The 24,132-nt window shown below is 40.7% G+C and overlaps 1 pseudogene; it reads left to right on the top strand.

Moving 5' to 3' along the window:
- Positions 1-14,502: 14,502 nt before the first annotated feature.
- LOC111762056 (U1 spliceosomal RNA) lies at positions 14,503-14,655 on the top strand (annotated as a pseudogene).
- The last annotated feature ends 9,477 nt before the right edge of the window (positions 14,656-24,132 follow it).

Genomic DNA, 24,132 nt, shown 5'->3' with positions numbered 1-24,132 from the left:
CTTCTTGTTTTCCAAATACACAGAAACAATGTAATTTTTCTCAAAAAATGAAATAAGATGTCCACGTGAAAAAAATAAGCCTAGAAAAAGTTCCAGAGCTAAAAAAGTTTATTCAAATGGCCACAAAGTGACCTCTAGTTTAAAGTCCAAAACACTTAAATGAAGTTCATTTATGTTTTCTTTTCAAAGGAATACTGTAAAATAATCACATTATTTTAGTTCTTGAGTCAACAAGTGTACACAAATGTTTTATTCAGTTAAAATTATGAGACCAAGCTCAGTGTGCCAAAGATATAGCATTCAGTTGATTTTGCAGAGTTTGCAGAAAAAAATTTAGAGATTTCTTAGGGAACTGACCTGGTTCCCGATTGTTCCTACAACAGGGGCAGGATCTCCTCCCTATTTCAGGGTTGCTCTGTGACAGCTGGATCATCTTCATCTTCTCACCTGGGTTCATCAGTTTTCTTTGTGGCTTTCCTGGCAAGGTGGGGCAGCTCAGTTCTGCAGCGGCTGCCCCAGCCAGGATGGGAAGGGCTCACCCCGTCGCTGCTGCTGGCGCCAGCAGGAGCGCGACCAGGTGTGCACGGAGGCTGCAGGTGGAGCTCACCTGCACGTGTTTGTGCCATTCCCTGGGAGGTTCACCCTGGGGGCCAGCTCACTCCTCGACTTCTTTTTCATGGACACCAGGGTCTCCAGTAACCCAGGTCCTCGCAGGAAGCCTCTCTCTCGCAGCCCCAGCACACGGCTCCCACATCTTGCTCTACTGCGCCTGCGCTGCCAAGCTCCTCTGTGGGTCCTGCTCGGTGGCCCCCTTGGGAGTGACGGAGCATCCTGGGGTGGCAGGGCTGAGCGCCCCCAGCCCTGGCAGGCCGGCAACCCCTGACTTGGCCAGCTCCACCCCTACACCCCCAGCCACTGGTGGGCTGAGCTGAGGAGCCCAAGGTGCTGTTCAGTGCTTGATCTTCCTGCGTGGACCCTGCTGAGTTCCTGGGTGACTCCTGCTCCTCCTGCTCACGACCCTGCAGACAAGCTGCGGGGGTTGCTGTGCCGGCAGGTTCAGGAGTTTACAGAGGAATTCAAGTAACTCTTGGTCTGTAGGGTCCTGTGGAATCTTTGATATCAGGATGATGGTGGCCTCACTCAAGGAATGAGGAAATTTTCTCACCTTCTATATTTATATTTGGAAGAGTTTGAAAACTTAGTTTTGAATTATTCTCTATGTTTTTAGTATAATTGACCAAGGAAGCCATCTGGTTCTGGACTCTTCTGGGTGGGGAAATTCTTGATGATCATTCAATCTCTTGTTAGAGCTCTGATCTTATTTTCTATTTATTCTTCAGTCCGTTTTGGTAGTTTGTATGCTTCTAGAAGTTGTCTGTTTTACCTAAGTTATCTACTTTGTTGTACTATTGTTCATGATATTCTTTTACTGACCTTTTATTCCTCTAAAGTCTGTAGCTTGAGTGTAGTTCATAATTTTCACTGAGTTGTGAATTTTCCAGTTTCCCTCTCTCTTTGGCAGGAAGTTCAGGTGCAGCGTGCGGTGGCAAGGGAGGCTCGGCTGGGCTCGGCTCGGCTCAGTAAGGTTTGGCTCAGTCGGGTTCGGCTCGGCTCGGCTAGCCTCGGCTGGGCTCGGTGAGTCTGGCCTCGGCTTGGCTCCTCGGGCTGGGCTGGCTTAGGCTCTGCTCGGCCGGGCTTGCCTCCGCTGGGCTCGGCTGGGCTCTGCTGGACTGGGCCCATATCGGCTGGATTCCGCAGGACTCAGCTCGGTTGCGCTCATCAGGGCTTGGCTCTGCTGGGCCTGGCTCAGTTGGGCTTCCCTCGGTTGGGCTCGTCTGGCTCCAATCAGCTGGTCCCCCCTCAGCCGGACAGGGCTCGGCTCACCTGGGCTGGGCTCACCTGGGCTGGGCTCGCCTGGGCTCTTATGGGCGCAGTGCGCTGGGCTCGGCGGGCCTCAATTCGCCCTGGCTCGGCTCGGCTGGGATGGGTTCGGGCTCCCCCGCACCTGGCCCCAGGCACAGTGGGCGAAGCCCTGGAGCCAGGACGCACGAGCCCGGTCCCGCCGCCTGGCTGCAGGCTCGGAGGTTCCCGGACTCCAGCTGGGCCCCTGCAGCTCCGCACGCCACGACCACGGGCGCAGCAACCGAGAGGAGAGCGGCTCCCATAGACCTTCCCCTGGCGCCAGAGCACCCCTCCCCCATTAACCTCATGCAAATTTTGAAGGATAAACCAAGTTGATGCTTAGAGAGGGCTTCGACCTAAGCTTGGCAAACTGTTGACTTCATTTTCTTACTATCATATCTTCAGGTCAAGAAGTTCTTTCAAGTCCCAGATGTGAAAATTCTTATCCCCAGTATGAGAAGTAGGAAGATTCAGTATTCGATACAATAGAAAAGTCCATATAAAAATTGATCAGGGATGTATTACTTTAAATAGTGATAAAATTTTATGAAACACAGAAATGGCACAATCCTTAAAAGATTGAGGAGAATTGCTGAAATATTTAAATTTTATAAAGAGTGCCAAAGTTTTGCAAGTTGATTACTCCCAGAAAGAAAAATCCTAATAAGAGCAATAGCTTCCCAAGATAAATTAAGGAATTGCTAATATTTCATTGATAAATTTCAATCTTCAAAAATCTGAATGTCATTAAAATATTTAGAAGATAGTTCTCAAAAGAAAAGATGACATCATTTAAAATAGAAGCTCCACGAGGTGTTTTCATGATTTAGATTTAAAGCATGAAAATAATTTTGATAAAATGTAAAAAGGAATACTCAGAATTAATATAATGGCTCACCAATGAACAGGGGGAAAAAATAGAATATATACCCTTCTCTAGAGCAAATGCCCTCTTAATGAGAACTCCCTGTGATTGGTGTTTGTTAAGTTCTGTTAGGAGAGCTATTTGACCTGAGAAAAGAAACCTCTCAGTAGTCACAGATTTGGACTGTTGTGGTCAGCCTTTCCCTCTCACTGTCCAGTCCTCAGCAGTCTTTGCTCAGTGATCTCTGAAATGGCTTGGCTCAGTCAGCCTGGATGGCTGTGAATGTATCAGCATTGACACTGACTCTTTAAGCCAAATCTGCACCCAAGTAACTGCCCAGCATTGCCTGGTTTAACACTGACTCTTATTTTTTTCCAGCACTGACTGCTTTATGACTTCTTCAGCACAGAGCACCCAAGGGGCCTGGGAAGAGATGTCCTCCTCGCGAGTCCCCCGAGGAGGTCCACGGCTCAGGTCAGGCTGTTGGACGGCAGCTCCCCACACACAGCTTTGCTTTGGAGAGGCAGGACATCCAGTGGGGAGCGGGCCTTGCTCCTGAGGAGGAAGCAGGTACCACACAACCTCTGTGCAGTTCCCACCCTGAGAAGCCGCTGGGGCTTCTGTTCCCTGTTTGGGTCACAAGGTGTGCTCAGGCTCTTCCATTAGGCCTACACCCTCCCAGGGTTCTAGAATGGAGACATGAAGCCTCTGCACACCAAGGTGAGGAGGGGAGGCAAGGCTGCGAAATGACCCCTGAGGACGTCGCTGACTTGCCCGCACAGCTAGATACTAAAACAGCTGTTTAATCTCTTCTTCCCTGGAATTCATTAACAGTTCATTCACCATATAATAACGACCTTGCTAATTATGGGAAAGAAAAGTCTTAAGTCAGTGTATTAGTCAGCCAAAGGGGTGCTGATGTGAAATACCAGAAATTGCTTGGTTTCTATACAGGGTATTTATTTGGGGTAGGAGCTTACAGATACTAGGCCATAAAGCATAAGTTACATCCCTCAGCAGTCTATTTTCACATGTTGGAGCAAGATGGCTGCTGACAGCTGTGAGGATTCAGGCTTCCTGGGTTCATCCCTTCCAGGGTCTTGCTTCTCTCTGGATTCAAGGTTCCTTTCTTCCCAGGGCTTGCTTCTTCCTGGGCTCAAAGTTCCTCTCTTCCTGGGGCTTGCTTCTCTTTCTCCTGTCAGCTTACTTCCCAGGGCTCCAGCTTAAGGCTTCAGCATCAATCTCCAACATCAAAACTCCAACTTCAGAAACCCTCAACTCTGTCCTTTGCCATGCCTTTTATCTGTGAGTCCCCACCCACCAAGTGGTGGGGACTGAACACCCTAAGGACGTGACCCAACAAAGCTCTAATTATAACTTAATCATGCCCATATACAGACCAGACAACAAACTTAATCCAATATCAATTTTTGTAATTCATAACCATATCAAACTGCTACAGTCAGTATGTGGCTGTTGGAAGTTATTTATATATCCCCAAAAGGAAAAGCTTAAGTTTGTAAACTAATCTATTCCTCTGAGTGTAATACCAACAAAAAAGCATCTGCCAATCTCTTTATACTTCCCTGGCCACACGTAGCTGCTATTCTGTTTATGTCTTTCTACTTATTTGTATTTATATTTTGTTAGTTTAAAATATGCAATATCCCCTATATTCATATTTCACATAAGTTTTCACTGTTATAAAGTCCCATGTTACATTTTTTAGCTTTCCTTCTAGTAATATACATGACCTTGGACTTACCCTTTCAGGCACTGTGATACTAATATAATAGCACTGCTCATTACAAACACTATGATGTGCTTTCACAATTTCTATTCATTTCTAAAGATTTACAACCTTTACACTAATTCTGCACATTTTAACCCTTCACTTTTATTTTCTCTACCTCTTTCTGTTTTCTGGTGACCTATATTCTAATTGTTAACTCCAAGGCTTTACAGTTTATGCCGTTCTTTGTGTATGTGGCTTTTTTTTTTTTTTTTTTTTTTTTTTACTTTTTAAAAGATACTTAGACTACATAAATGTTACAGAGAATATAGGGGATTCTCACATGCCCTGCTCCTCATACCTCCCACATTTTCCCACGTTAGCAACATCTTTGATTAGTGTGGTACATTGATTGCAATTGAAAACACATTTTGGAGCATCGACACTAAGCATGGATTATAGTTTGAATTGTACTTTACAGTTTCTCCCACTCAATTCTGTAGCTTACAGTAAGATATATATTGGCCTGTGTCTGTCATTGTAATGTCATGCAGGCTGATTCCCAAGTCTGGAAGATGCTCTCCTATTACACCTGTTTTTCCCTCTCCCTACCCTCAGAACCTCCAGTGGCCACTGCCTCCACATCAATATTTCCTCCATTGCTGGAATTTCAGAAGGTCTAGAATAGAATTGTAGTAAGTCTACTGTAGTCCATATTTCATTCCCCAATCCTGAGGATTCTGGGATGGTGCTGCCCACTCCACCTTTATTTGAGGGGGGTGCTTGAATCCCATACAGCCAATGCATGGAACTCTCTTGCTTGCAGTTGTAGGCACTTTTGATTCCTTGGTATGTTGGTTCTCCTTCATGTCCTCCTTGTTACTTGTCCTGGGTCAGTCCAATGAACTGGAGCAGAGGTGTTGCAAGTCCCTTTAAGATTCAGGGCTAGGCTGGCACATAGGCAGCCCAGAGATTTATGTCTCTTAGAGGTATACCTACCAACTTCAGTACTAATTATAAGTTCAAACAGAAGGACAGAGGAGCCATGTGTAGGGAAACCACAAGGGAGTCTGACTCTGTCACACTGGAGAGCATAAATCCCAAAGGAGGGCCCACTGGCAAGGGACCAAACTCCTGAGCTATCTGCCATAACTATAGTGTCTGGATGTCTCCAGAGCCCTCAGGAACCCTGCTATTTGGGTTGTATCTACTTTGGCAGTCTATGTGATCATGCTGAGATGTGCATAAAGTTTACCTCTGGAGTTCCCTCCCAAGTAACTTTGAAGTCTCTTAACCAAATAAACTCATTTGTCTCCACCTTCTCCCCCATTTGGTCAAGGCCTTTTTTTTTCCCACTTGCATTGTTTGTTGGTACTTGGTAGCAATCCCTGGGTGCCAGGAAGTCTCATCCCCAGGAGTCATTTCCCTTGGGGGAATTTATTGCATTTATAAACTGAGTTTTGGCTTAGAAGGGGCCACATTTGAGCAACAAGGAGGCTCCTTGTAGGTAATTCTTAGGCATCCTACAACACTAGGCCAAGTTTCAATTTCAAGAGCAAAGGCTCATAATCATAGTCATCAGTATCAATGGCCCATCAGTGGACCATTCTCCTCCAGTAGCCATTGCCCCTGTATTTGGGGCTCCAGGAGAGAATGTGACAGAGATCCCCAGGATGGGCATTTGATATTCTTTGGTTGCTGTGTGAATCTCCAGCCACTGTGGCCATGCCCCATGAACCTTTGAACACATTTATATGCCTTATATTTATGCCCAGTGAACCTCCTCTCATGTATCCCCCATCACTGACACCCTGCCCCACTGATCCTCCCCTGCTGCAGTTGTAACCCTTCTGTGATCCAAAACTTCTCCAAAAGGAACCCAATAAAGTAGCCAAATACAATTAATAAGAAAATGAAGTAATAATAATAGTTTTAAACATAATACAATTCAGAAAATGTTATAAAAATTAAAACATAATAAAATTTGGGATTTGAAAAATGAAAAATATTTAAGAAAAAATTTTTTGACATAGTTTGCTTTTCATCACTGTAAGATCTGTTGTCCCATATGTACACTGACATTTTCTTCCATTTGTTCCCATGGTGTCTTTTTTTTTTTTTGTCTTCAAAGAAGTTTTAGGTCACAGTAAAGTCACATGAAAAATACAGGGATCCCATTTACCAACATCCTGCCCATTTTCCCCCCTCCCATATTAATAACCTTTTTATATGTGGATGATACATTTCTTACAACTGATGAACACAGCTACTAACCATGGTCAATAGTTTACATTATGGTTTACATTTTTTACCATATACTTTTATAAATTTTGATGAAGTTTAACATGGCCTGTATCCATCATTGCAAGATCATTTAGAAAACTTCTATTGCCCCCAAAATATCCCCTGTTTCATCTATTCTATTCCTCCCTACCCCTCCCCTGTGGCAGACAGAGACCACAAGCTTCACTCCTTGAAGGACAAGATTCATAATTGTTTGCCGCAGCACTGAGGGCTTGACACACTGGTCTGTCAACCCCTATTAGGCACCACCCATGCTCTCAAGAGACTCCTGTCCCTCTATTTGGGAACATAGTGGGCCTCCCCAGGATGGGAGTCCAACTCCTTCCCATTCTTTATGTGAGTTTCCACCCACTGATATAACACACTATGGCAAAATGATCCCTTGCACACTCCCGCCAAGCCTGCCCTGACCCAAATGCCTCCCCACTGAAGACCCTAAATCAGTAACCCTTTCTTGTCATGTTGCCAAAAGAGCTTTCCCCACATTGTAGTTTCAGCTATGTATCCATGAACCCCCATTGTTCACCAGCTCTCTCCCCCACCCTCTCCCCAGTTCCATGGACCATTCAACACATCCCCCCACCCTACCCACCTGTCAAAACTGTACCACCCAACCCATTAGTGTCACTACACCCCTGCCATGTCCCTTCACTGCACAAGTACAAACGTTCACATTATCATAGATGTTACCTTATGGGCACTGGCTAACAACCTTCTTCTCCCTTTCTATTTCTTGTAAACATATCTTACAAATCTAGCTCTGTGAGTTGCTCAATTTGCTTAATTCTTATCAGTGAGGTCCTTCAATACCTGGCTTGCTTCAATCAATATAAGGCAGCCTACTCAATGGGAGAAAATATTTGGTAACCATATACCTGATAGGAGCTTAATATCCTGCATATATAAAGAAATCCTATACCTTGAAAATAAAAAGACAAACAACCCGTTTAAAAAATGGGCAAGTGATTTGTATAGACACTTCTCCAAAGAAGAAATACAAATGGCTAAAATGCACATAAAAGATGCTCAACATCACTAGCTCTTAGGGAAATGCCAGTCAAAACTGCAATGAGGGAAACGGACTTGACCCAGTGGTTAGGGCATCCGTCTACCACATGGGAGGTCCGTGGTTCAAACCCCGGGCCTCCTTGACCCATGTGGAGCTGGCCCATGTGCAGTGCTGATGCGCGCAAGGAGTGCCTCGCCACGCAGGGGTGTCCCCCGCATAGGGGAGCCCCATGCGCAAGGAGTGCACCCGTAAGGAGGGCTGCCCAGCGTGAAAGAAAGTGCAGCCTGCCCAGGAATGGCACCGCCCACACTTCCATGCTGCTGACGACAACAGAAGCGGACAAAGAAACAAGACGCAGCAAACAGACACAGAGAACAGACAACTGGGGGAGGGGGTGGAATTAAATAAATAAATAAATCTTTTTTAAAAAAACAACTGCAATGAGATAGTCATCTTTCACCCATTAGACTGACAGTTAGTAAAAAACTGGGGACTACAAGTGGTGGAGAAGGTGTGGAAGAACAGGAAACCTGGTCCTCCACTGCTGGTGGGAATGTGGAATGATGCAGTGATTGTTGAGGACAGTTTAACGGTTCCTCTAAAAACTAACTATAGATCTGGCATATGACCCAGCAATTCCACAGTATGGTGTATACCCAGAAAAATTGAAAGCAAGGACACAGACAGATAAATGCATACCAATATACATAGTGGCATTGTTCACTATTGTTAAAAATTGGAATCAACCCAAATGCCCATCAAGAAATAAATGGATATGGAAAGCAGACTTGGCTCCACTGATAGAGCACCCACCTACCATATGGAGGGTCCAGAGTTCGATCCCCAGGGCCTCCTGACACATGTGGTAAGCTGGCCCATGCACAGTGCTGCCCCTGTGCAAGGAGTGCACCTCACAAGGAGATCCACTCCACTTGAAAATCTCAGCCCACCCAGGAGTGGCACCACACACATAGAGAGCTGATGTAACAAGATGATGCAACAAAAAAGAGACACGGTTTTCCCAGTGCTGCCTGATAATGCAAGTGGATGCAAAAGAACACACAATGAATGGGCACAGAGAGCAGACAACAGGAGGGAAGGGGAGAGAAATAAATAAAATAAGTCATTAAGGTGGCAGAATTGGCCCAGTGGTTAGGGCATCCATCTACCACATGGGAGGTCTGCAGTTCAAGTCCTGGGCCTCCTTGACCCGTGTTGAGCTGGCCCCTGTGCAGTGCTGATGCACGCAAGGAGCACCCTGCCATGCAGGGGTGTCCCCCACGTAGGGGAGCCCCATGCACAAGGAGTGTGCCCCATAAGGAGAGCCACCCAGCATGAAAGAAAGTGCAGCCTGCCCAAGAATGGCAACATGCACACGGAGAGCTGATGCAGCAAGATGACACAACCAAAAAGAAACACAGATTCCCATGCCGCTGACAATAACAGAAGTGGACAAAGAAAGAAGATGCAGCAAATAGACACAGAGAACAGACAACCGGGGTGGGGTGGGGGGAAGGGGAAATAAATAAATAATTAATTAATTAAAAAATAAAAGTAAATTGAATGTTATTATATTTACCATTCAGTTGTTAGTACACTTTAAAAAGAGATTAATGGATAAACAAAATGTGGAATAAGCATACAATAGAATATCACTCATTTGTAAGAAGGGATACAAGTACTAACACATGGGATAACATGGACGAATCTTCAGAACCTTATATTTAGTCATTAATAGCACAGTGATACACTCTTTGTCCTTTTGTGTCTGGTTTGCTTCACTCAAAATAATGTCTTATAGATTCATCCATATTGTCATATGCTTCATGACCTCATTTTTTCTTATTGCTACATATCATTCCATCATGTATATACAACACAGTTTGTTTATCTACTGATTAGTTGATTGACACCTAGATTGTTGTCAACTTTTGGAAATCATGAATAAAGCCACTATGACCATCAGAGGAGATGTCTCTGTGTCACTGCTCTCAGCCTTCTGGGTATGTAGCTAGTAATGGTATTGCCAGATCACATGCCAAGTGTATTTCAACTTCCTTAGGAACTGACAGGCAGTCCCCCACAGTTAAAGTACCATTCTACATTCCACCAACAGTGAATAAGGTTCCTGTCTCTCCACATCCTCTCCAACACTGAGAGATTTCTGACTTTTCAATAGTATCCATTCTAATAGGTGTGAAATGATACCTCATTGTAGTTTTTTAAAACAAATCAATTTTATTGATACATATTACTAAAGCATACATCGATCCAAACTATTCAATCAGTGGTGCTTGGTAGAAACACATAGTTGTGCATTCATCACTTCAGTCATTTTTAGAGCAATTTCATTATTCCAATAACAGTAATAATAATAACAAAGCAATTTCAGCACCTCCCAATCTCTCTATGCTTCCCCTGCCATACATAGCTGCTATTCTTTTTCATTTTTTCTAGGTTATTTTTATTTATATTTTGTAAAAACAGTTTTATGTATGCAATATCACCCATATTCATATTTTATGTGAGGTTTTACTATGTTACACAGTCCTATGTTACAGTTTTTAGCTTTCCTTCTAGTAATGTACATGACCTCAGACCTTCAACCACTGTCAAACCCATGTAATAGCTCTGCTAGTTACAAACACTATGATATGCTCTCACCATTTCTATTAATTTTCTAAGATTTATAAACAACCTTTTTACCAGTTCTGCACAGATTAACCTTCAGCTTTCCATTCTCTGTCTTCATTCTATTTTCTGGTGGCCTGTATTCTAATTATTAACTCCTTACATTTACACAATATACTTAGTTCATAATAGCATAATCATACATTATTTGTCCTTTTATGTCTGGCATGCTTTGCTCAAAATAATATCCTCCATGTTCGTCCATGTTGTCATATGTTTCATGACTTCATATCTTGTTATAGCTGCATAACATTCCATAATGTGCACATGCCACAACTGTTTATCCATTCTTCAACTGATGGACACGTGGGTTGTTTCCAACCTCTGGCAATCGTGAATAATCCTAATATGAACATTAGTGTGCAGACATCTGTGTCTCTGCTCTCAGTCTTACTGGGTATATAGCTAGTAATGATGTTGTCGGGTTACATGGCAAGTCTATATACAACCTCCTTAGAAACTGCCAAACAGTCCTCCACAGTAACTGTACCATTCTACATTCCCACCAACAGTAAATAAGCATCACTGTCTCTCAGATCCTCTCCAACATTTACAACTATTACATCTAATAGTTTTGAAATGATATCTCATTGTGGTTTTAATTTTCATTTCCCTAATTGCTAGTGATGTTGAACATTTATGTGTTTCTTTGCCATTTATATTTCTTCTTCAGACAGTTATCTTGTCAAGTCACTTGCCCATTTTTAATTGTTTAGTTGTCTTTTTATAGCACATATTGAGTAACAGTGGTGACAGTAGGCCTACAATCTTGTCCTAGATCTCAGTGGGAAAGCTTTGTCCTTCCCATCGAGTACAAGGGTAGCTGTAGATTTTTCATATCTATAGTTTACCATATTGAGAAAACTTCCTTCTATTCCTATCTTTTGAGAGTTTTCAACAAGAAAGGGTGTTGTATTTTGTGAAATACCTTTTTTACATCAATGAATAGGATCATGTGATTATTCTTCAACTTATAAATATGGCTTATTACACCAATTGATTTTATTCTATTGAACCACCCTTCCATACCTGGGATAAAACCCACTTGCTCCTGATGTGAAACTCTTTGAATGTGCTTTTGGAATCTATTTGCAAGTATATTGTTAACGATATTTGCATTTCTATTCATTAGAGATATTGGTCTGGAATTTTAAAACTTTTAAAATATCTTTATCTAGCTTTGGTATTAGGGTGATGTTGGTTTCATGGAATGAGTCTGGTAGTATTCTTTCCTTCTGAAGTGTTTTGGAAGAGCTTGAGCAAGACTGGTATTAGATGATCTTTGAATGGTTGGTAATTTCACCTGTTAAGGCATCTGGTCCCAGGCTTTTCATCCTTTGGAGGTTTTTGATGACTGTTTCAATCTCTTACAATATGTTGTGCTCTTCCAATTCTTCCAGGGCCAGTGTAGGTGGTTCATGTGTTTCTAGGAAATTATCCATCTCCTCAACATTGTCTGTTTTATTCATATACAGTTGTTCACAGTATCCTCTTATGAGCTCTCTTATTTCTGCAGGATCATAATTAATGTCCCCTCTCTCATTTCTGATTATATTTATTTGTATCTTCTCTCTTATTTCTTTGTCAGTCTAGGTAAGGGTTTGTTGATTTTGTTGACCTCAAAAAACCAACTTTTGGTTTTATTTTTCTGTATTGTTTTTTGTTCTTTTTTTTTTTTAAAGATTTATTTATTTCTCTCACCTCCCCCCCCCACCCTTGTTGTCTGTTCTCTGTGTCTATTTGCTGTGTCTTCTTCTTTGTCTGCTTCTGTTGTTGTCAGCAGCATGGGAATCTGTGTTAGGGAATCTGTGTTTCTTTTTGTTTCTTTCCTTCAGCTTGGTTTGGCATTCATTTGTTGCTTTTTTTCTAGTTCCTCCAAGTGTGCAGTTAGATCTTCAATTTTAGGTCTCTCCTCTTTTTTAATCTAACACTGCCTTTGCAGTGTCCCATAAATTTTGATATGCTGTGTTCTCATTACATTCATCTCAAGATATTTGCTGAATTCTCTTAATTTCTTCTTTAACCCACTGATTATTTAAGAGTGTGTTGTTTAATCTCCATATGTTTAAGAATTTCCCTTTTTCCATCCATTATGATTTCCAGCTTCATTCTGTTATTATCAGATAAAGTGTTTTGTATAGTTTCAGTCTTTATAAATTTATTGAGACTTGTCTTGTGACCCTACAAATGGTCTCTCTTGGAGTACGATTGATGAGCGCTTGAAAAGTAAAGTACACCCTGCTGTTTGGGGGTGCAGTGCTTCATAAATATTTGTTAGGTCTAGTTCATTTATCACATTATTCACACTCTCTTTCTTTATTTATCCTCTGTCCTAATTTTCTATCCAATACTCAGAGAGGTGTATTGAAGTCTCCAACTATTACTATAGAGGCATCTATATCTCCCTTCAGTTTTACCAGTGTGTTCCTCATGTATCTTTGGTCACTCAGGTTAGGTGTATAAATATTAAATACAGCTATTTCTTCTTGGTGAATGGCCTTTTAAAAAATATATAATGACCTTCTTCATCCTTTATAACAGTTCTTTGCTTGAAATCTATTTGTCCAATACTAATATAATTACTCCAGTTTCTTTTGTTTATTATTTGCATGAAATATCTTTTCCCAACATTTTACATTTAACCCAGTTGTGACCTTATATCTGAAGTGGGTCTTTTGTAGAAAACATATAGACGGCTCATATTTTTTTAATTCATTCTATCAGTCTATGTCTTTGGATTGGGGAGTTTAAGCCATTAACATTTAATATTATTATTATAAAGGCATTACTTACATCATCCATTTTGTCCTTTGTTTCCCTCAGAATATCATTCTATTGTCTGCCTTTTTACACTTTAATTTTTACCCTTCCTAATATCTTCCTTTCTATACTCTTCTGGAAATCTCACCGTTGCTTTTTCCTTGGAAGCTGCAGCACTCCCTTCAGTATTTCTTGTAATTCTGGTCTTTCAGTAATATATTTCATCAATTTTTATTTGTCTGTGAAAACATTGAAATCACCCTCATTTTTGAAGTATAGTTTGCCAGATAGAGAATTCTTCTCTCCTCCATGGTTTCTGATGAGGGTTCTGCACTTAATCTTTTCAAGTATTTTTGGTATGTGTTGCTTTCCTTTTCTCTTGATGCATTCAGAATCCTCTACTCTGATATTTGTCATTCTGAATAGTAGGTGTGTCAGGGTAGGTCTATTTGGATTTATTCTTTCTGGGGTACATTGTCCTTCTTGGATATTGATATTTATGTCTTTTAGAAGAGTTGGGACGTTTTCAATCATTATTTCCACAAATATTCTTTATTGGAAATATTCTATTTCCAATCTCTTCTCCTTCTGGAGCACTGACAATGTATATAAACACTTCTCATTTCCATTCAATTTTCTGAAACTCGGTTTCATTTTTCTCATTCTCTTCTCTTTCTGTTCTCCTGACCTTTCAATTCAGATATTGTGTCTTTGAAATCACTAACTCTGTCCTAGAGCAATTAAAATCTGCTCATATGTGTCAATATCTTTTTATTCTCATTCACCGTGTCTTTCATTCCCATAAGGTATTTTGTGATGTTTAAGAAAGAAAACATCCACAAGGTAGTACTTCAAGAGATATAAAGAAGTCTGTGTCAGCATAAATACTTTCTTTGCAGGCTTTCAAATTGTTCTTTATGCTCACTCAGTATCTTCTTAATATCCTTTATTTCTTTAATCATATTTTCTTTAAATTCTTTGAATTGATTTAGGAGAGTTGTGTGATTATCACTTATGAATTATCTTAAATCCTGTATCTCTTCAGGTCATTTGGTTTGTTTCTTTGGCTGGGCCATCTCTTCCTCTTTCCTAGTATGGCTTGTGATTATTTGCTGATGTCTAGCTATCTGAATATGTTGGCGAATTTTCTCTGATGGCCAAATTCTCTCTTTTATTTTTTTTCCCACAGCTCTTCTTTGTTATTTGTTTCAACTTATTCTATGTTCTTCAAATTACCCCATACTTACCTAGCAGGAGAGATACAAAGATCATGAAGGTGGTTTTTCCCAGGGTGAGGTCTACCCATTGTACTCTGGATGTGCGATTTCTCTGAGTATGGGAAAATCTCCTGCCTAATTTGTGGTAGTGGGTGACTGCATTTGTGTTCTCCCATTTTTAAAAAAAATCACCCAGCTTAGGTTATCAAAATCGGACCAAGGGTTCAACAATGGGGTGTAGATTTTCTCCCAGTGGTTAGGATACATAGGATACAGAGAGAAGTAGAAACTTTTTTCCCATCCAATTTTCAGACATGTTGGCAGATGCCACTCAACACCACATATTTCCATGGAAGTGTTTCAGTCTTGGCTTTCCTGTGTCTTGGTCTGTCTAAAGATGAGACTCTTATGGGGCTTTGCTGGCTAAATTCACAAAAAGCCTCCCACCTCCCTGTCCATTTTGCCTTGAATGAGCTGAAAGGGAGGAAGAAATCTGTTCCTGTCTCAGTAAGCTGCAGTGAACCAGGGGTTTTACCCTAACTTAATATCTTTGGGGTGGGAAGGGGAGCCAGCCCAAACACTGCAGGCATTTGGTACTGGCATTTGTTGTTTTGGGTTCTTCCTTTCTCTGTCCCTTACCCTCCTGGCACTTGTGTGGCACTGTACTGTTCTGCTGACCCCCATAGCAGTTCCCTCAGATAGCTTTAGACACTTTCTCCATTGTTTTTGTGAGAGAATTGAGTCTTGCCTGCCTAATCTAATACATTTCCCACATTTCCCTCTCATTGTAGTTTTGATTTGAATTTCCCTAATTGCTACTGATGTTGAGCAATATTTCATAAGTTTTTTCTCCATTTGTATTTCCTCTTTGGACAATTGTCAAGTCTTTTGCCCATTTTTAAAATCCAATAGTTAATCTTTTTATTGTTTAGCTATATTATCTCTATATATCATAGATATTAAATCCTTATTTGATATATGATTGCCAAATATTTTCTCCCATTGACTTGCCTGCCTTTTTGCCCTTTTGACAAAGTCCTTTGAGGTACAAAAGTGTTTAATTTTGAGAGGTCCCATTTATCTATATTTTCCTATTTTGCTTGTGTTTTGCATGTAAGGTTTAAGAAGCCACCACCCACCACAAGATCTTGAAGTTCTTTCTCTATAACATCTTCTAGTATTTTTTATGGTTGTTGGTTTTATATTTAGGCCCTTGATACATTTTGAGTTAATTTTTGTATAAGGTGTGAGATATGGGTCACATTTCTTTCTTTTGAATATGGCTATTAGTTTCCCAGCACCGTTTATTGAATAGACTCTTCCAGTCCAGCTGGGGTGACTTGATAACCTCATAAAAAAATCCCTTGACTGTAGCTGTGAGGGTCTATTTATGAGGTCTTTATTCAGTTCCATTGGTCAATTTGCCTGTATTTATGCTGACACAGACTTCTTTATATCTCTTGAAGTACTACCTTGTGGATGTTTTCTTTCTTAAACATCACAAAATGCCTGAAAATAAAATCTGTAACTCAGCCAGTAAAATTCTTGAGCTGCTCTTTTTGCCAAGATTTGGTATAAAAGATGACATTGACATACATGATTTCTACTCTGCATGAGTCAATGACTGGGAGAGTAGATGTCACTTATAATATGGTATAATGAATGAGTATATCATACTTTGATGTTAGAAAAGTAAATTTTTGTGAGCCCAATGTAGGCACCAGTGTTGGATTTGAATAACCAAGAAAATCTTCCAAATTATTAACATCTAAGCCAGGAATTGAATGACATTATTGCTAGATTTTTTTCTTTTTAAGAGTTTTAATTATTTGTGCTCCATACACTCCATTCATAACATACAATCCATGGCTCTCAGCATAATCACATAACTTTGCATTCATCAACACAATGAATTTAGAATATTTTCATTACTTCAGAAAGAAGGCTACCATACTCTATTTCTTCTATTAATGCTCTTTAGCATTGTTAAGGTGCATTTGTTACAGTTGATGAAAATATTACAATATTACTGTTAACTATAATCAGAATTTGCATTATTCATATTGTTCCCCTATAACACCCTATTATTAGCATCTTGTATGAGTGGCATACATTTATTATAGTTCATTACAGAACACTCTTATATTTGTATTATTGACTATATTCATCAACCACAACTGGATTCATTATGTTATATAGTGCCAAGTTCATTGTTCTAGTTTCCTTCTAGTGACATAAACAACCATAAACTTCCCCTTTCAACCACAATCATGCTCATATAGGAACACTCACAATAATTTGCTACCATGATGTGTATCCATTTTAAAACCTTTACAGTCAACCTTATTAAAAAGTCTGCACACATTAAGTATCAGTTCCCCATTATCCATCCTCATTGTCTCTCCTGGTAACTTATGCTCTAGATCTTAGCTCCATGAGTTTACTTATTAGTTTGTATTACTGAGGCCATAAAAGATTTGTCTTTTTGCATCTGACTTATTTCATTCAACATGATGTCCTCAAGATTCATCCATGTTGTTGCATACGTCGGGACTTCATTGTTTCACCAGTGTCCCTCCCAGTCCTCTGGAACCACCCACTTCAATCCTTCCAGTTCCTGTCCTTCTATATACACTTTCCCTAAATCATTTTGGTTGTTCCACTTGGGATTTCAAGAATTATCACTCCCTGAAACCTGACTTTTAGATATTTCTCCTGTACATTTGGATATCATTCATGCAAATTAAAATCTATTTCATGAAGGAGTTAATAAGTTAAAATGTATTCATTTGGAGTGACCAATGTCACCCATCCTCCAAGTCCAGCTCTGAAAATACCATTTATTAGAAATTAGCAGAAATACATAGATTATAATATTGTGCCTAGAGACACAATTCTTGTAGGACAAAGAGACTCAGAAAATATAGGATGGACGGGTGTTTGCCCATCTGATCTTTTAAGAAAATGCTTGCTGAAATCCTGTCCTATATTTATCAATATTGCTGAAACATCCTTCTATTTATATATAAATATACGTAAGTGTAAAAGCATTAATCATTTATAAACTGTAAATTCTTCCCTTAAAACTTTGTTAACAATGAACTGCATTAAAAGGACAAAAATGGTAATGTGTGATAAATGAAGTAAACACCCATTTTTACCTCAAGTCTAGAAAAAGAAAAATATTTACATAGATTCCCTTAATTTATTGTCACAGTAATCCTGTTGATTGTTTTTCTTGAACAATTTAACAAAGGCTGTGATGAGAAGTACACCAAACTTTAATAATATGATCAAATTACATGCCTAGAAGATTACACAGCTAGAATTTGAATGCTGCTCAGCCTGTGTGCCAAGCTTAAATTCCTGGCATGCTATTCACTACACTTAGGCTTTACCTGGGCTGTCCCATCTCACATCACTCATCAGAGGCCACACCCTGTGGTCATGACCACCTCCCTTTTGGCTTGTTCACAGGAATCTCCTCATGCCTTCATGCCTCTCACCAAACATCAGCCTCTGATATAGCTCTCTCCTCATTTTCACTGTCTAGTTTAATCCAATTATACATTTCAACATTACAAGTTCAACATTTAATTTCTTATGTCCCTTGTACTAACTGCTACCTCTGGTGATCAAGACCCAAATATCTGCATTTTTGCATGATTACCTCTGACACATCATGAGATTAGGATACTGTTCCTGGTATAAACACAAACTCACTACTCTAGTGACTATCAAATATATCTGGCAACTCTAGTGTCTTGATAATTGAATTATTGCTTTGGTCTCAATAAATACATGAAGTCTTCTCCATGACTTTTGATCATGCTTATTCTAACCTAATGCCTCATTTTTAATAGATAGAATAACCTCCTAATAAACAGATGGATCATCAATTTTCAAATTACCCTTTCATATCATAACATCTTCAGATATTCTTTGCAATCACTCACATTGGCTACACCTTCTCTCCTATTAAATTGAGAAGTCATGTTGCCTCTGGCTGAGACCAATGTCTCCACTGAACTGTTCCTCTCCTGATTTTTTTGCTAACTATAGAATTGAGGGGAAAGGAGGAATAGAAGATGGAACAGGGGGTATTTTGGGGGAATGGAAGTGTTCTAAATAATCTTGCAATGATAGATACAGGCCATGTTAAATTTCACCAAATTATATAAAAGTGTATGATCAAAAATGTAAACCATACTGTAAACTATTGACCATGGTTAGTAGCTACATTCATCAATTATAAGAAATATATCATCCACATGTAAAAAGATTAATATGGGAAGGTGGAGACAGGGAGGATGTGGGTAAATGGGATCCATTGTATTTTTTATGTGACTTTACTGTGAACTAAAACCTCTTTGAAGACAAAATGAAAAAAAGTAAGACACTATGTGAACAAATGGAAGAAAATGTCAATGCACGTATAAGACAACAGATCTTACAGTGATGAAAGGCAAACTGTCAAAAAATTTTTCTTAAATATTTTTCATTATTTTTTAAATCCCAATTTTTAACTTTTTAAAAAAATTTTTCTGAATTTTATTTCTTATGTTTAAAACTATTATGGGAAGCGGACATGGTTCAACTGATAGTGTGTCCACCTACCATACAGGAGATCCAGGGTTCGAACCCAGGGTCTCCTGACCCATGTGGTGAGCTGGCCCACACACAGCACTGCCATGCACAAGGAGTGCTGTGCCACACAAGGGTGTCCCCATCTAGGGGAGCTCCATGCACAAGGAGTGCTCCTCACATTGAGATGCCCTGTGCCTAACAGTGCAGCCTGCCCAGGAGTGGTGCCGCACAGAGAGCTGATGCAGCAAGATGATGCAACAAAAAGAGGTGGAAACTCCTGGTGCTGCCGAGAATACAAGAGGACATAGAAGAACACACAGTGAATGGACACAGAATACAGACATGGGGGGGATGGGAGAAAGGTAGAGAAAAAATGAAATAAATAAATAATAAATAAATAAAATTATTATTTCATTTTCTTATTAATTTTATTTGGCTCCAGACATCGATGGCCGACCCATCATACATGCGTCCCTTAAAGATTTCGGGGGCAGTACAATAGAGACTGCCGCACAGGGCTTTCAGCTTCTGGTCAATGTTAAATGTATTACTTAAGCCAAAATTGGTAACCTTGATATTCTCAGCAGCATCCAAAAACAGGTTTTCTCTTTTCAAGTCCCTGTGGGCAATAAACTTAGGCAGCAATTCTGCATAGCAGATACTGCTTGGTGAATATTCTCTTGGGCTTCTTATTCTAGCAGAGGGCCTTCGGCCATGAGGTAGTCAAAGAGTACTCCTCTTCTGGTGTACTCCACTCCATGACGTTTTCAGTACCTTCAGACAACTGGATGATGTCTGGAGGTTTCAAGGCCTTCAATGTGCTCACCTCTCATGAGAGCATGTGGAGGCTGGTGGAGTTTTCAGTTTTCTGGATGATTTTCATGGCTGTCTTGTGACCAGTGAGAAGGTTCCATGCTAATTTCACCATGGAAAAGCCACACTTCCAACAGTTCTGAGGAACCAATAGTTCCCAGTGAGGGTCTCCTCCTCAGCACCCATGGCTAAATATATAAATATAAAAATAAAAATATTAATATAAATATAAAAACATTTCTAAAAGAAATTAAAGCCTAAATAAATGAAACTGCATTCTGTGCTCATAGATTAGAAGACTAAATATTAAGATATCAAGTCTTCCCAAATTGATTTACAAATTCAATGCAATCCTAATCAAAATTCCAACAGCCTACTTTGCAGAAATGGAAGAGCAAATTATAAAATTTATTTCAAAGGGTAAGGGGTCCTAAATAGCCAAAAAAACTTCATTAAGAAGAACAAAGCTGGTGGACTCTCACTTCCTGACTCTAAAGCATATTACGAAGCAACAGTGGTAAAAACAACATGGTACTGGCATAAAGACAGATGGATTGACCAATAGAATAAAATTGAGCGTTCAGAAATAGACCCTCACATTTATGGTCAATTAATTTTTGACAAGGCTGCCAATGCCATCAAACTGAGTCAGAGCAGTCTCTTCAACAGATGGTGTTGGGAGAGCTGGATATCCATATCCAAAAGAATCAAGGGGGACCCCTATCTCACACTTTATTTAAAAACTAACTAAAAATGGGTCAAAGACCTAAATATAAAAGGAAAAACCATAAAGCTCCTAGAAGACAATGTTGGAAAACCTCTTCAAGACCTGGTGGTGGGTGCTGCATTCTTAAACCTTACACTGTAAACACAAGCAATGAAAGAAAATATGGAAAAATGTGACCATCTCAAACTTAAAACACTTTCATGATTCAAAGGACTTTGTCAAGAAGGTGAAAAGTAAGCCCACTCAATGGGAGAAAATATTTGAAACCATATATCTGATAAATGTTTGATTTTCATTCTATATAAAGAGATCATACAACTCATTAAAAGAGCAAGCAATTCAATTTAAAAATGGGTAAAATATTTAAATAGACATTTCTACAAAAGGAAATACAATTGGACAAAAAACACATGAAAAAAGCTCCATATCACTAGCTACTAGGGAAATGCAAATCAAAATGACAATGAGATATCATCTCACATCACATACAATTGCCATTACTAAAAAACAGAACAATAAGTGCTGGAGAGGATGTGGAGAATAAGGAACACTCCTTCACTGTTGATGGGATTGTAAAATGGTGCAATCTCTGTGGAAGACAGTTTAGCAGTTCCTCAGAAAGCTAAGTAGAAAACTGCCATATGATCCAGCAATTCCTCTACTAGGAATATATCCAGAAGAACTAAAAACTGACATGAGCAGATACTAGCACAGAGATGTTCACAGTGGCATTATTCACAATTGCCAAAAGATGGAAACAACCCAATTATCCATCAAGCAATGAATGGATAAGCAAAATGTGATATTATATATACATATGATGGAATACTCTACTTCAGTAAGGAGAAATGAAATTGGGACACATATGATAACATAGATGAATCTCAAAGATATTATGCTAAGTGAAGCAAGCCAGAACAAAAGGATAACTATTGTATCATCTGATTAACATGAACTAAATACCAAGAAGAAACTCATGGATTTAAAACCTAGGGGGGATGGTGAGTCGGGGGCTAGATGGTGGCTGAGTGAACATGCCTGGTAATGCCTCTGCAGGGGGCAGCTGGGCAGCGTTGAAGGTTCTTTGGGACCGCGCTGTTTCGGGGATTTTTGCTGGTTGGAAGGTGTCTGGACATCGATTTGATGGGAAGGTAACAGAGAGGATATGTCTATAATATATAAACGGAGGTCCCAGCTGGGCACGGAAAGTTCCCTCCTTGGGTGGGCGGAGCCTCAGTATTGGGCGCTGCTGCAGCTCGGGTAGCTGCTGCGGCCAGGGTTTTTTTTCCTTTTTTTGGAGGCTCTGCAGTGTTGAGGAAGCTGCGGGTACTGGGCGGACTGGTGAGGGGTTGATGGGACAGGACTCCTTTGCAGATCGATTTGGGGAGACAGACGGTGTTTTGTTGTGAAGCGGGGGACGTTTTGGTCACCGGACAGGGCTGGTAGCGCTTCCGCCTGGAGCTCCATCCCCACAGGTCCGGCTGCCGATCTGCAATGGAATTGGATTTTTGGCAATAAGGGGACACAATTGGGAGATTGTTGCAGGGTCCAGTGAGGGAGGGGGACATGTCTGGAAGCCGATTGGGGAATATTTTGTGAAGTTTGGGACTTCCGGTTTTGGAGTCTGTTTTCGGTGTTTCCAGCTGAAGCCCAGCCCACCCGGCGGGGCTTGGGATCTGGGTCATTGAACTGGCTGTGGTGTAGAGGCGCCCTCAAGTGGCTGTTGCGTGGGAGCACAGGGAGGGAGCTGTCCAAAGGCTGAAAACCTGAGGAGTAGGTGAATTGCAGGGTTCAGACATTAAATATAGAGTTTGCGGATCTGGCTTCCCCCATGGGGCTGGCACCCAGCTACGGGGATCCCTGAGAGCTGTGTTGCACTGCGGGGCTCCTAAGCTTCCTGTTGACCAGATTTGAGGTTGCCAGGTCTGGGTTCCCTGGACTCTGGTGGTCCACACCCCAGACTCACACCTCTTGAGTCTTCAGTGTCTCAGACTTGCCACCCCTGAATCCATCACGCCCTGGGGTCTACCTGGGGTCCTTGAGTGCCCTGGACCTTAATGTTTGCATTTTATCTTTATTGGTTATAGTTTTTCTTTTTCGGTTTTCTCTCTCCCTCTTGTACCTCATTTTCCACTTATTTTATTTCAATTCAAGTATACAATAGGTGCTACAGGGAACACCTCACATTTGCTGGGTTTTCCCATCCTCCACTACCTCATTTCTGTGTGAACTGATTTAGGCTACCTACACTATCCCCCTTCCCCTGCATCTTGATATCTGCTATCATCTACTGTCTCTCCTATATTCCACACCCCACCTCCTGTTCTTTGATCCACAAAGTGTCTAACTCTTAATTTCTAATACCTTTGTTTTGTTTTCTGTCTGGTATCCACTCTTGAAACTATTATCTTTCTTTTCTTTTTCCCTCTTTCACGAAAACAATAGCTTTGTAGCTCATACCATATTCCTCCCATATTCAGTCATCTACCTCATAATAGGTACTCTACCTACAGCTATAACTCTACACAATCTACATGAATCTAACCTCCATCCTCCCAGATCTCATATTCTTGCTTTGTTAATATATATCACCAATACTACTCTACACTTTTTCCTTGCTTACACAATTGCCTTTCCCCGGCACTAATACTTTCCTTTAAAGTGAACTTAACCAGCAACAAGAAATTAGAATAAGAAGAACAAAGTGACAAAAAGAAGATATAACACTTACACAAAAATAACAGCTAATTAATCTCCAAGACTAGACAAAGAAGCTAAGGAACTGATTAAACCCGTCAAGATAAAAGGATGACCAGAAAGCAACAAAAATCGACAAACCAAATCAGTAATCAGGAAAACATGGCTGAATCCAATGAACAAACTAAAAATCAGGAAGGGGAGCAGAACTTTGCACAAGCAATGAAAGATCTCAGAACATTTATCACCAACAAATTGATGAAGTAATGAAAGAGGTTAACAACATGAAGACAACACTGGGAGGGGAAATTGCAGACATACGCAAAAACATAACAGACATGATGGGAATGAACACCACAGTTCAAGAAATCAAAAATACACTTGCAGCAAATATCAACAGACTAGAAGAGGCAGAGCAGAGAATTAGTGATGTGGAAGACAGTACATCAGAAATCAAACAGATAGTAGAAGGGGTCGATAAAAAGATAGAAAAAAACCAGCTAGGATTTAGGGACCTGAATGACCATGCAAAACGCTCAAATATACGTATTATAGGTATTCCAGAAGGAGAAGAGAAGGGAAAGGGGTCAGAAGGAGTGTTGCAGGAAATAATGGCTTGCGACGGTTTGCTCGGGCGGTAGAGGTGGGGTCTGGCTGCGGACGAGGGGTCGGTCCAGCTCTGGACGAGGGGTCAGTGCCACTTGGGACGAGGGGTCGGTCCCACTTGGGACGAGGGGTCGGTCCGGCAGCAGACGAGGGATCGGTCTCACAGGGGTTGTGCGGTTCGGCTGACGGGGTCGCCCGGCAAAGCCGGCGACGAAGGGGTCG

Source organism: Dasypus novemcinctus, chromosome 21 (assembly GCF_030445035.2).
Source record: "Dasypus novemcinctus isolate mDasNov1 chromosome 21, mDasNov1.1.hap2, whole genome shotgun sequence".
NCBI classification, from domain to species: domain Eukaryota; kingdom Metazoa; phylum Chordata; class Mammalia; order Cingulata; family Dasypodidae; genus Dasypus; species Dasypus novemcinctus.
The sequence above is the reverse complement of the archived record's forward strand: the minus strand, read 5'-3'. Positions and strand labels throughout refer to the sequence as shown.